The 15,244-nt window shown below is 40.8% G+C and overlaps 1 pseudogene; it reads right to left on the bottom strand.

Moving 5' to 3' along the window:
- Nucleotides 1-4,850: 4,850 nt before the first annotated feature.
- Nucleotides 4,851-6,561, bottom strand: LOC147429818 (uncharacterized; annotated as a pseudogene).
- Nucleotides 6,562-15,244: the final 8,683 nt, after the last annotated feature.

Below are 15,244 nucleotides of genomic sequence, written 5' to 3'. Positions count from 1 at the left end.
TTAAGAGGTAAGAAAAGGTGGATTTCTTACAAGGTTGATGCTCCAAGTGTCTTGAGTAGGGCCAATTTTGACGCTTGTTGACGGTCCACTAGCTTTGACGGTACATTTTTTCTCCACTCTTGACCTTACTTGAGAGACAAGGTAATTGAAGCTGAGTAATCAACCACCATGATGATGTCTTTTAAGAGAAGAGGCTGAATTTTGTGGTTTTTTTGATAGATATGGGTAATTTGGAGGAGGAAAAATGAGACTAGGTGGTCAATTTTGGAATGGAATTGTGTGTGGGAGGTATGAGTTCACCATGGTTTCTCTTATTCTTCAAAGTTGAGGAGAAGGTGAGTAGGGTGCAGAGAGGAGTGGTGAGAGAGGTGGGGATGATGAGTGGAGAAGTGTGTGTGAAAGAGGAAAATGATAAATTGGAAGAGAGAGTGTGGCTGCATAGCATGGGAAAACTGGGGTCCACTAATAAAATCATAGCTCACAGCTCGTAGCTCAAAAAACTATGAAAAAATTTGAGGCAAATGTTCAGCCCAGGAGCTACAACTTTTGTTTGTATCACCTTTTCAAATTTGGAGAGCAAGTGAACTTTAAAAATTCAGCAAAACCGACCGTTTTTTTCCACTGCACAAGGTCCTTGTGGGGTCCTTCTTTGGATGATTCTTTTGAATACCTCCAAGAGTGAGCCCTCCATAGTGCATGTATGCATGCCACCTACCCTTGACCTTATTTGGTAGGTCTATAATTGAAGATATTGTTGAGATCATGATATAAGTGAATAGTACAACTAAGAAAATCAAATATTGAGGGGTCTAAAAAATATGTACATGTCAAATATAAATAATATAAGTGGAAAAAATATAAAGGGGTAAAAAAAAATCTCTCTCATTATGAGGCTACCATAAAAAGATAAATATTTTTGGTGTTCTAATTTTTTAGAAAAAAAAAAACAAAATAGATGTAGGAAGGGAAAAATCACAATAGTGAAAAAATATACACATAAATAAAACTAGTTTTTTTGGATTTTTGTTGGGGTGGAGTTACACCAAATATAAGAGAATCTTACATGAAAATATTTCTATATGGAATAAAGAGTATGAAAAATGGTAAGAAGAATTGTGGTAATGGTGAGGCAATGTACAGAGCATAAATAACACACACCTAGTTAGAAATATTTAAATAAATACCAAAATAATTATGAAAAAATCTTTTTTTTAGGCACTATATACAAAGAAATATTTACATACACATGGGCCATAATATACTTATATTTTTTATAGTTTTTATTTTTTTGGCTCAACTAGCCCAATGATTAGCTAATTGAGGGTTTTTTATTTCAGTAAGGAGATATGGGAAAAGTCCCCTAACTCACACGCACCTATATACAGTGAAAGGGTGATGGTAACCACAGTGTTTGAGTGATTTGATAGGGTGAGATAACTCACTATGGCAATTACAGAGAGCCGAAAAAATGGCTATCACTGTTATATGTACCTTAAGCTCCTTGCCATCATCAAAATCATTAGGTAGTTGCCCATCAAAAATCTACGAATCATATCCGTCTTGATGGCCATTCCTTTATAAAATTTGCAGCATCCTCCAAGATTATAGGGAAAATACATGAATTTTCAACCACTAGAGCATAAACATAAATTAACCCATAAATCTTCATGATAATTGCATGGATCATATGGAATATATAAGTCAATTGCTCAAAATCTCCTACATGATAGGGTAACATCAGATCCCATATAGCATCAGGTATCACTAGATACTACCATATCCCCTGTGTAGCTCGCTCGTCCAATTGTCGATCATCAATTACAGGTAAAAGCATTGGTAGTGCACCCTCACTCTCACTAGTATTATAATCCCAATCATGCATATCTGAATGCATCAAGTATCTGGCAAAACTCTCTTCATTAGGTCCGCAAGATGAATTCAAAAACAATTCTCTATCTTGTAGAGGCTTAAAATCAAGTATAGCATCATCCAACAATTGCATAAGGTCATCATCAACTTCATATAAACAAACTTGCTCATATATGAATCTAGATTGTTTGGTATCCTCAGCGTCTATAATTGAGAATCCTTTCAAAGCTTCGTCCAATAAGCACATAAGATCTAGGTCCACCGCTTCAGAATATTCCTCCTTTCCTGCACATCTCAGGCTGCTGTAAACTAAGTTTTCCACTTATGACATGCATACTTAACACATATGTTGTAAACTGCTCTTCAAGTCTTTCACCCTCATCCACATATCTTTGCACTTTTGTAGCACAAAGTTCAGCATGCACAATGAAAATTTCATCTACTGTCCTATCTGTATCATTGGCACAATGAAACCAATCATATTCAACACCAAGAGATTGCACTTCACTATGCACCCCCTCTCAATTAGCTTCCTCAAGTTCATGATCATTGTGCCATAGTGTGAGCCGTGTTTCACAAAATATTGATAGAGAAGAAGTTTTCTCCTCCTTTAAATCATAGTGAATTCAGGATCAGTTTGCCACATCGATAGCTTTGGTTCACAAAAACTTGTGAAAGAAGGACTCTGCACCCCCTTTGAATCATCATCATCACATTCAAGATCGGTTTTCCACTTTGGTAGCTTGGCATCACAACAACTTGTCAATGAAGGAGTCTGCACCCCCTCTGAATCAACATTTTTTAGATCTTCAAACACATATTGTGGCTTAACCAAGTCCTCAAAATCTTGTATATCCAAATTCATCAAATTTGGTATACCCAAATCCATGGTCCTGCTTCTCTCAACAACAGCCTTGCTTTGACCTATAACATCTGTATCATCAATCAACTCTATGGTAGAATTTGTACCAAAAAAATTTTGCTCTAGTTCTGAGTCACTAGCAAAAGTATCAGTTGAAATCGAATCTTCATGCATGTCTTCTTGAATATGGTTGCACTCATTCACCTGCACAATTTCTTCTCGAGCTTTAGCCACTTGTTGTTTTGATCCCCTGTTTTCTTTTCCTCCTATACTGCATGTATAGGTTCTTTGCAAAATTCACCATGTGTATCTTGAGGTTGTAGTGCCTCACCCTCAAAGACTTCTACTTCATGCAAGGCATCTGCAAAACCCAACTTTGCATACACAACTTTAACTATGTATTCATCATTAGCCTATAAGAAGGTAGCATCTTGTAGAATACACTCATCAATCACTGCTTCTAATTTTGATCGTACTTGTCCTCGAATATCTACGTAGTTTGGTAGACTTGGACCGTATTCTTGATAGCTTGCATCATGCTCATAACTTACTTGTACAATAGCTTCTATGAAATATTCCCAGTTGTCATTGCACGCTTTTATAACCTCTTGAATCTGCTCCTTCAAATTTGAACTCACTAACTGCTGAAAGGATCTAATCATTAACTCTTTCGGTATCCCTCTTAACTTGGTTTCCAACTCATAACACTCTAGGTAGCCTTCTGGATCATATCCATCGAAGACTTGTCTCTTATTGTATACAACATCTAAAGCCGCATCCAAAGCTTCATCCATTTGATTCTTCTTCTTCATGACCTCCATTTCAAGTAGAGATCCTTGAGCCAATTGAAACATCTTCAAAAAATCTAGAACTGTTGACTTATCATCAAAACCATTTGCACTTAACTCTTCAATCAACTTCATCATCTACCCTAAATTCTCCATCTTTACCTCCCACCCCGGCTTGGTTATGCGTCGTTGGTTATGCGTCGGGTTCCCCAAAGATGTTAGGGGGATATGTGTTCAAAATGTGAGCCCATTAGGCGTCGGGCCTCTGGCTATGAGAGTTGTGAAAGAGAATAATAACAACATGTGAGAAAGGCTATAACAATCATCGTAAACTTCAATTAATCAATTGAAGCTCTGACTACATTTTGATTAATAGCCAAGGCAGGCTGTTAGCATCACCGACACTTGGGTTCACTAAAATTTAGGAGTTTAGACTACCTTTACAATTACTTGAGCCGTTAACGGCTCTGTGATTTATCAAGTAGGATTAGATTAAATCTAGGATGTTGTTGATGATAAAAAAAAGTCCTCCATGTCGGATTTCCCTGCTTTGAATGTGGTTGAGCTCTGTATATTTGCAATGCTTTCTCTTAGGGAGTTCGAGAGAGAGAATTCCATGTTTAGCTTTGAGAACGAGGGAAAGAGTTATCTCCTTGCTTATGTTTGAGAGCAAGAGAAAGACTTTCCTAGCTCTTCTCCCTCCTCCGTTTCCCCTTCAAGTCATTCTTGTTCCTCATGCAAGCCCCTCTTCTTCCAATATCCGTCCTCTCCCTTCGTGCATCATGCCTCTAGGTTGATAGAGACTTCTTCTTCAACTCCCATTCTACCATACTCGTGCGATACTGCTTCCCTTTTTTCGTTTCTCCGTGCTTGCTTCCAAGAGTGACAGAGAAAGCGTGTCTTCCCTTGACGACTCCTTTCTCCCCTCTACTGTAACTTACACCCGAGAGCAAGAGAGAGAGAGAGAGAGAGAGAGAGAGAGAGAGAGAGAGTGGATTCTTCTTATACATGAGAGTGAGAGAAAGATAGCCTTCCTCCTTGTTTCTCTCTTCTCCCGACTTCCTCGGTTATGTCCGAGAGCAAGAGAGAGAGTGGTTTCTTCTTATGCACGATAGCGAGAGAAATATAGACTTCCTCCTTGCTTCTCTCCTGTCAACATCCTTGGCTATGTCCGAGAGCAAGAGAAAGAGAGTGTGGCTTCCTGTCTGTTAATTTTTGAGAGCGAGAGAGAAAGTGTGTCTCCTCATTTCTCATGCCTGAGAGAGAGAACTCTCTCCTTCCTTGCTTAACCTTCTTCCCTGTCTTCTCAATAAATCCCACTTTGCATGTGTTTACTTGGTGAGCCAAAGGTCCTTTTTTGGATCTTTGAGCCCACAGATGGCCACTTGACATGATCAGAGCCATTTCCCACAACTAGAATCTCATGGCCAGGAGCCTCGCAAAAAAAAAAAGTAACAAGAATATTGTTTCTTTTTATTACATGTGCTTGCGTTGGTCACCCCACGACTCTGCAATCATGGTAAAGCACAGTTTCTCACAAGAGTGGCAAGAGATCAGTGGGCAGGAGATTCCGTCCAGCGTTTTTGACAAACTGCTGGCGAAGGCAGGCCCTTTCACATGAGCCACAAAACCTGAGATCTCATTTGTGCCCTGAATCTTAGGCTACCAATTTAGTTTTTTATTAACTTGTGCTTGCGTTTTGAAGGTCTGCACAGAGCTGGCCACCACGACTCTGCAAGCATGAAAAGCAAGGTTTCAACAGTTTCTCACAAGAGTGGCAGGAGATTCCATCCAAACATAATGATCGAATCCAAAAAGTAGCGCACACCAATAAACTTGCACTGGTATGCATCAAGACCACCGTTTTTGACAAACTACTTGCTAAGGCATGCCCTTTTACATGAGCTAGTCGGAGGGTTTGCAAAGGCATGATCTTGTCTTTCGATGCAATGACCTACACGTGCAGCTTGAAGGCATTTGATATCAGGCAAGATGCTGGTGTGGGCAAAAGACAAAAAACATCATTCAGCAGATGCAAATAAGGGATGCAATGATCTATGCATGCAGCTTAAAGGTATTCGACATCATGCAAGATGTTGGTATGGGCAAAAGAGTTCATGATGATTTTATAAGTCAGGAGCTGTTGACAAAAAAAGTTGTGCTTGGCGTTGCCTTGGTTGACATGCATGCCAAATGTGGTGTACTTCATAAAGCACAAAAAGTGCTTGATGAGCTTCCATCTCATCTCTTGCAATGCTTTGATCACGGGATATGCCCAACAGTGGTAGGGCAGGAAGCTCTGGGCTGTTTTCAGCAAATGCAAAGAGAAGGAAACTCTTTAAATACAGTCACCTCACGCTTCTATCTCAAAGGCATGTGGCATTGAGCTCTTGATGCAATGACCTACACGTGCATCTTGAAGGCATCTAGCATGATGCAAGATGTTGGTATGGGCAAAAGAGTTCACAGAGATATTGTTAGTCAAGGGTTGTCGATAAAAAATGTCATGCTTGGCATTGCCTTGGTTGACATGTATGCCAAATGTGGTGCTAGGAAGCTGTGGGCTTTTTTCAACAGATGCGTAGAGCTTCAGATACGCATTGATGCTTCAGATGCAATCACCTATGCGTTGGTTGACATGTATTGAGCTTAAGATGCAATCACCTATGCATGCATTTTAAGCCTTGTTAAACATGGCTTCTCTCACAATCTTAGCACATTGCAGATCAACATCTTCTCTCAAGCAGTATTTTTAAGGAGACATTGAAGAATCTATGGAGCATGAAGATGAAGAGGACCTTGCGGACACTCCTTCCTTGCGTTGGGTCTTGGCCAAGCTGATTCTTCAGGTCTCTGTGACTCTTCTCGACGCTGCTTCTGATCTTGGTAGGCTGGTGGCCTCCTGCTGCATTGGTTGATGAGCACAAGAAGGGAGCCATTATTTACATCTTTACTATCGATGATGCACATTACTGACCATCCAATTTGAAGCAGTTCCCTTGCAAGATCATCGAGCTCTTGAAATTTATCCCTGAGCTGCATGTCTCCTGATGAGGTGATGGATAAGAACAAGGAGGCAGTCCACTTATCACGCAGAGATGCATGCCTTCTGATAGGTCAATGAGCGCAAGAAGGTAGCCATTATTTCATTACGATGGAAAATTCAACCCGTCAATTGACTATACTTGTTCAATACCATAGAGAGCACCATTCATCAGAAAAGAACTAGAGGAGAATCTGGCACAGCTGCGAAATGGCGAAACATCTCCTTCGAGCTTATTTTGGGAAAGATCAAGGAAATTAAGCCCATTAAGTTCACAAAGCTCATCTAGAATTCTACTTGATAAGTGGTTGTCAGAAAAGTCTAGATAAGCCACTTGAAAGACACCAATAGCCATGACTTTGATTACTATCAAATCCAAGTAGAAAAGGCCGGAAAGGTTTCCCAAACTCTTGGGAATGACACCATCAAAATAGTTGCTGCTGAAATCTACAGATTGTGCTTGATTCCATAAGAAGCTGTCTATGAATAAGCTGGAGATGCCTCCTGTTAGGTTATTATTGTTGACGTAGAAGCCCACCATGGACACCATCCTCGCATACTCAGAAGGGATTTTCCCTGTCAGATTGTTATGGCTTAAATCCAAGTGTGATAATTCTGAAAGAAATCCCAAAGCAATAGGCAGATGTCCAGAGAGCTCACTGTGGGAATCATTGAGCTTCATCAGGCTGCGTATTTTACCGAGCTCTGCAGGGATTGGCCGGTGAGCTTGTTGTGGCCCAAGTTCATGCCTTGCAACCTGCCCAGTTCTCCCAAACACGGAGAGATACTGCCAACCAAACGATTCTGCGAGACGCCTAGGATAGTAAGATTATGGAGGGCAGAAAGCTCCCCCAAAATGCTGCTACTTAGTATGTTACTTGGAAGCAACACATAGACCAAAACAGAGCATTTGCCGATTTAAGGAGGTATGCTGCCATTAAGCTTGTTGTAAGAGAGATCCAATACTCCAAAGTGCTGGGTGAACATGAAGTCTGGTATGTTGAACTCTGTAGTAAAAGAGCATATCTTGTCTGGAATTGTTCCAACGAGCTGATTATGCGATAGAACAAGCAAATCTAGTCCTTTCCGACAGAGATTGGCAATTTTTAGGCATTGGCAAAGATGAATTTCACTCACAATCTCCTATCCGGCCCTATTCCTTACTCCATTGGCTACTTCCAAAACTTAACCACTCTCATCATGCCCTACAATCTTTCCAATGGGTCTCTTTTGGTTTCGATGAGGAACTACAAAAGTCTGCAAATTGTGGATCTCTCTTTAAATCAGCTTCGAGGTCTGCTTTCGGATGAGCTTGCGAACCTTCAGCTTGTCAGTTCCCTGTCTTTGGAGAATAACCATTTCAATGGGCCATTACCATCTTGGCTAGGCAGCTGGACAAGGGTAACTTCTCTCTTGTTGGAAACCAATAAGTTCTTAGGGAGCATACCAAAAGATTTGGGTGACTATTCTTCACTCATCACTTTAAGCTTGGATGGTAATAAACTCTCATGCTCTATACCTGGTGAGCTCTGCAAGCACCCCACCTCTCACAGCCATTCTTGAATAGAGACTTTTTTCAAGGTGATGTCCGTGTAGCGAGAAGGATAGTAGATAGAGGTGATTGTCATGTTGTTCCCATCTATGGATGAGAAGCCCACCACCTTGTAAGACAAGGGACCGGTGTGGAAGCATACATGATGATGTCCCCTCGCTCCATCACCACTGCGAATTTTCCATAGGAGACCTTACTGAAGGAAACGTTGCGTTCTCTTGAAGGCTGTATTTGTTCTCTAGCCAAAAGCCAACCAATCACACTACTGGTCCCACAGTACAAGGAGTTCACCTTCTACCACCTTAACACACATACATAAAAAAATTAAACACAAGGAGAGTTCTAGTCAATGACTCGAGGGAAAGGCCTCGTTAATCTTCACAGTGCTTTGGCCGTATATCAAATCCCCTTGAAGGCATATGGCACTGCCTTGGTTGACATGTATGTCTGAAATGTCGTCTCTTGAATGCATTGATTGCGAGATATGCCCAACAAGGACTGGGCCACAAAGATCTGGCTCATTGGTTTTAGGATGCAAAGTGAGGGCACTTCTCGCACTACGTAGGAGTCCAATACGTCTATGATGTAGAAAATAAAGTTAGATCCGCTTCTTTAAGTTTAATCTATATCCTGCATCTTTTCTATTTGTCTTAACGTGTATTTTGTGTCTGACCAAGGAGGACATATATTCACAACAGTGGACATTTCAATTGCACAAGCACGACTTCAACTCGACAACACTACAAGGTTCGTTATCTATATCCAGCTTCCCATGACTATGCGTTTGCTTGGCGCAACACATAAACGCTACGGGGCAGGGCACGGCTTCCGTTTCTTATAATTTTTGGAGAGACCAAGGTGCCAACTCTCCACCATACTTTTGTATGGCACCTCTGCATGACGTGCACTATATACTTTGCAGTTTCAGTCTGTGACTTTTCATTGCAAGATGATATGTTTAACTATTCACATTGCTTTTTTGTAGCTCGACTCAAACATTGTCCGCCGGCTGGCACAATTGGATGACATTCGTACAGGATTATCAGGTCGGTAGTGTAGTTCATTTTTTATAGCCTGTTAATTGACTATGCTTGATTGAGAATAAGATGGGTGTCTCAAAGATGGTTCTACAATTTAGAGACTAAATGGTCAATATTACTAGGTTGAATGGTACAATCTACAAATAACTACCAAAGTAGGTTAAGTTGCAACACTTTTGCTCGATTCAATTACCCTCTTTAGTAGCTCTTTGTCATATGGGACACAACTTGCTTCTTTCCAATGCTCATCAAGTCCCAAGTTAAGCTATTATTGGTGCCTATCAATAGGTTCTACTCATTTTCTCGTGTCACCACAACAAAACCCAAGGCGAAAACAATGACAACCAACTAACCAAGTAACCAGCTACGCTCCAAGATCTGTCAAATTATGTACGGTAAAGGCCCACCAAGCAAGACTAGTTTCTCCTAATAACAGCCTCCCCTTATTTTTTTTACAATAATGGTGATGTCGTTGTGGGAATGGGAGTGGTGACATGACATGTCGAGAGGGACCTGCACCAAATTTGACGCAGTTGGTCTCAAATGGAGTGCATTGACGAGCTCGTCGAATCTCGTCTCTTGCTCGCTGTCTCCTGAGCATCACTGCGGTCTGCGCGAGCCTTTGTTCTCCCCCTTGCACTCTGCCCACAGCCACCCGCCATGGCTTTCTTTATTTGTCCCGCCTTTTCTCTCTATAATCCCCCCCCCCCAAAAAAAAATATTGGGCGGCCTTCCCCCTTTGCCTTGGGCGGACCCTCCTTTGGGCATGTATTGCTCCTTTCAACTTATTAGGTGGCCACACCCCCTTGGGGGCCCCTTGGGCGAGACCCTCCCCATTCGCTCATGGGCGGCCACTTTCCTTTGCCTTGGGCAGGTGAGGTTAGTAAATGCCGATCTGAGAGACCATCGAAGATGCAAGCCATCTACTCATACAACATGCTACGGATTTTGAGTGTGACTCCTCAATTGCCAGGCAAATCCTTTGCTTCCCCACTGCCATGTTTGGAGTTCTTCGAACCTTTTAAGTGAAAGCTCATCGAGAACTTTTTGTGCCTCCGAAAGGACACCATATTCCGTATACATATCGGCCAAATTTGTGCTAAGCACAATGTTTACTTTCATCAGCTCATATCTGACACCATGATCATGAATTTACTTACCAAAATTTTGGATAGTGTCTCCTGCCCTCGAGACGCAAGTACAGGTGATTGGATTTGCTCGAAGGCATTCCCTTTGCACTCGATTTTTTATTGCTCATATCAACATCTTGGATAATGCCAAAAATCATCCAGCTCAGTAGTTCCGGCAATTGACACCGGCCTCAAGCCATATTATCTCATCATAGGATGTATACAAACCGTATTGAGGTTGTACAATCCCTAGATGGCACACCAATTGAGTCGATCGACCTGGCATGGAACTAGTCCTCGGGGAAATTTAATATGGCGATATCTTGGTAACCCTAACTTTGATTGCTGATCTAAAAAGACCGACTTGGTCCACAAAGTGATCACTATAGGCCCATGCATTTACTTCATCTCAAACCTCTCAAGTGCAGCTGCCGAATCTGGTACGGATCTGCATCAACTCAAACTTCAAACTGACATAACTTTCTCGCCGTAGCTCCAATCAACAAGCTATAAAGACAAGCCACTAGAGCACTTCAAGCACTATAGTTTAAGAACATAATCTCCCATCTATTATCACTTCAATCATCCTCCTTTTTAGCATCATCAAGGCATCTATTGACCCTTTGAAGCTGGATCTGACATACATAAAAACTTGCTTGTTAGCAAGCCCTGAACACTAATCATTCATCAGGTAAGCTTCAATTAAGCTTGGTGTGCAACTTCCTCATATCTTTCTTAGCATGAGAGCGGAGCTGCATGACATCCACCCCTCTGAACTTGCAGAGCCTCTGGTCTATACCAACTGCACTTCAATCTACATCTGCTATATGTACCTTAAGCTCTTTGCCATCATTAAAATCACATAAGTGGTAAACATATGGAAAACAATATAAGGCTTATACCCTATCATCAATGTTCTAGCTTAATCATTAGGTAGTTGCCCATCAAAAATCTCTGAATTGTATCTCCCGTACCTCCAAAGCATTCAATTATGGAAAACTATTTAGTGAACCCCGCCAGACTTAAGTGCTCCAATTAACAATGTACACGTCTTGACAATCAAGATCTCTTTAGGGAACTCTGTCAAGCTCATGTATGACTTACTCTGTCTGCACACGGAATGGCAGTCAAGTCCTTTATTTGAAGTTATGGTAGCAGAACCAACTCAAAAGATGCGAAGATATTTCAAGTGAATTGACAGCCAGCCATGTAATATTATAAAATGCATAACCAAAAACTCTTCTGACTTAGCATAATCTAGAAACCAAAACCTTGTACCATGAAACCTGCTACAACAGATAACTGGTACTCTTTAAATCTACAACTTGCACTTTAGTAGCCCCCATGATCAAACGGGAAACCAATAATTTTCCCCACTGCGAGCATTCCTTTAAAAAATTTGCACCATCCTCTAGGATCATAGGGAAAATACAAGTATTTCCACAATCAGTAGAGCATAGACATAAGTCAACCCATAAATCTTTATGAAAATTGCCTCGATCATATGGCATATAAGTCAATTTTCCCAGACCATGCATATATTTGTCACTCCTGGGTTAAAATCTAGCTCAAAATCTCCTACATCATAGGGTAACATCAGATCCCATATAGCATCAGGTATCACTAGATACTGCCATGTCCCGTGTGCAACTGGCTCATCCAATTGTCAATCATCAATTACAGGTAAAAGCATTAGTAGTGCACCCGCACTCTCACTAGGATTAGAATCCCAATCATGCATATCTGAATGCATCAAGTATTTGGAAAAACTCTCTTCATTAGGCTCGCAAGATGCATCAGAAAAAAATTCTCTATCTTCTTGTAGAGCTTAAAATCAAGTATAGCATCATCCAACAATTGCATAAGGTCATCATCAGCTGCATTTAAAAAAACTTGCTCATGTATGAATCTAGATTTTTTGGTATCCTCAGCGTCTATAATTGAGAATCCTTCCAAAGCTTCGTACAATAAGAACATAAGTTCTAGGTCCATTGCTTCAGAAGGTTCCTCCTTTCCTGCACATCTCAGGCTGCTCTAAACTAAGATTTCCACATATGACATACATACTAAACACATCTGTTGTAAACTACTCTTCAAGTCTTTCACCCTCATCCAAATATCTTTGCACTTCTGTAGCACAAAGTTCAACATGCACATTGAAAATTTCATCTACTGTCCTATCTGTATCATCCACACAATAAAACCAATCATATTCAACACCAAGAGATTGTAGTTCACTATGCACCCCCTCTGAATTAGCTTCATTAAGTTCATGATCATTCTGCCATAGTGTAAGCCCTGTGTCACAAAATCTTGATAGAGGAGAAGTTTACTCCTCCTCTAAATCATAGCGAATTTAGGATCATTTTCCACATTGATAGCTCTGCATCACAAAAACTTGTGAAAGAAAGACTCTACACCCCCTTTGAATCATCATCATCATCACATTCAAGATCAGTTTTCCACTTCGGTAGCTTGGATTCACAACAACATGCAATGAAGGAGTGTGCACCCCCTCTGAATCAACATTTTGTATGTCTTCAAACACATACTATTGCTTAACCAAGTACTCAAAATCTTGTATATCCAAATTCAGCAAATTTGGTACACCCAAATCCATGGTCCTGCTTCTCTCAACAACAGCCTTGCTTTGACCTATAACATTTGTACCATCAATCAACTCTATGGTAGAATCTGTACCAAAAACATTTTGCTCTAATTCTGAGTCGGTAGCAAAAGTATAAGTTCAAACCGAATCTTCATGCATGTCTACTCGAGTATGGTTGCACTCATTCACCTGCACAATTTCTTCTCGAGCTTTAGCCACTTGTTGTTTTGATCCCCTGTTTTCTTTTCCTCCTGTATTGCATGTATAGGTTCTTTGCAAAATTCATTATGTGTATCTTGAGGTTGTAGTGCCTCACCCTCAAAGACTTCTACTTCATGCAAGGCATCTGCAAAACCCAACTTTGTATACACAACTTTATTTATGTCTTCATCATTAGCCTGTAAGAAGGTAGCATCTTGTACAATACACTCATCAATCACAACTTCTAATTTTGATCGTACTTGTCCTCGAAGATCACACCAACCAACGATAGTTGCACCATCATTGCCCCAACCTACGTAGTTTGGTAGACTTGGACCCTGTTCTTGATAGCTTGCATAATGCTCATAACTTACTTGTACAATAGCTTATTTGAAATATTCCCAGTTGTCATTGCAGGATTTTATAACCTTTTGAATCTACTCCTTCAAATTTGAACTCACTAACTGCTCAAAGTATCTAATCATTAACTCTTCCAATATCCCTCTTAACTTGGTTTCCAAATCATAAAACTCTAGGTAGCCTTCTAGATCATATCCATCGAAGACTCGTCTCTTATTGTATACCGCATCTAAAGCCGCATCCAAAGCTTCATCCATTTGATTCTTCTTCTTCATGACCTCCATTTCCAGCAGAGATCCTTGAACCAATTAAAACATCTTCAAAAAATCTGGAACTATTGACTTATCATCGAAACCATTTTCACTTAACTCTTGAATCAACTTTATCATCTGCCCTAAATTCTCCATCTTTACCTCCACCCCTGCTTGGTCTTTTATTGGGTTCACCAAAGATGTCGGGGGATATGTGTTTGAAACGTAAGCTGATTAGGCGCTGGGCCTCTAGCTGTTAGAGTTGTGAGAGAGAATAAGAACAACAGGTGAAAAAGGCTATGGCAATCACCATACGCTTCAATTAAACAATTCAAGCTCTAAGTACATTTTGATCAATATCCAGTGCAAGCTGTTAGCAGCACCGACACTTGGGTTCACTGAAATATAGTAGTTTAGAGTGCCTTTATAATAACTCCAGCCGTTAATGGCTCCATGATTTATCATATAGGATTAATTAAATCTAAGATGTTGTCGATGATAAAAAAAAGTCCTCCATGTTGGATTTCCCTGGTTTGAATGTTGTTGAACTCTGTATATTGCAATGCTTTCTCTTATCAAGCTCGGGAGAGAGAATTCCATGTTTAGCTTTGAGAACGAGGGAAAGAGTTATCTCTTTGCTTATGTTCAAGAGAGAGAGAAAGACTTCCCCAGATCTTCTCCCACCTCCGTCTCCCCTTCACGTCCTTCTTGTTCATGCCTTGCCTCATGCAAGGCCCTCTTCTTCCAATAGCGATCCGCTCCCTTTGTGTGTCATGCCTCTAGGTCGAGAGAGACTTCTTCTTCAACTCCCGTTCTGCCATACTCGTGCAACACTGCTTTCCTTTCGTCATTTCTCCCTGCTTGCTTCCGAGAGTGAGAGAGAAAGCGTGTCTTCCCTTGATGACTCCTTGTTCCCCTCTTCTCTAGCTTATGTCCGAGAGCAAGAGAGAGAGCGGATTCTTCTTATGCACAAAAGCAAGAGAAAGATAGCCTTCCTCCTTGCTTCTCTCTTCTCCCAACTTCCTTGGTTATGTCCGAGAGCAAGAGAGAGAGCGGATTCTTCTTATGCACGAGAGTGAGAGAGAGATAGACTTCCTCCTTGCTTCTCTCTTCTCCGGACTTCCCTGGCTATGTAAAGAGAGTGTGGCTTCCTATTTGTTAATTTCCAAGAGCGAGATAGAAAGTGTGTCTTTCATTGCTCATGCGCCCGAGAGAGAGAAATCTCTTCTTTCTTGCTTAACCTTCTCCCCCGTCTTCTCAATAAATCGTGCTTTGCATGTGTTTTTCTCCTAATAACTCAAAGTTCAAACTGACATAACTTTCTCATCGTAGCTCCAATCGACAAGCCGTAAAGACAAGCCGCTAGAGAACTTCAAACACTACAGTTCAAGAACATAATCTCCCATCTTTAATAACTTAAAGCATACTCCTTTTTAGCATCATCGAGCATATATTGGCCTTTTAAAGCTGCATTTGGCATACATTAATAATAAAACTAGCTTGTTAGCAAGCCCTAAACACTGATCATTCATCAGGAAAG

The sequence above is a fragment of the Adiantum capillus-veneris genome, chromosome 22, assembly GCF_014529385.1.
Source record: "Adiantum capillus-veneris isolate H3 chromosome 22, ASM1452938v2, whole genome shotgun sequence".
NCBI lineage: Eukaryota > Viridiplantae > Streptophyta > Polypodiopsida > Polypodiales > Pteridaceae > Adiantum > Adiantum capillus-veneris.
This window is presented reverse-complemented; position numbering and strand designations above follow the sequence as displayed.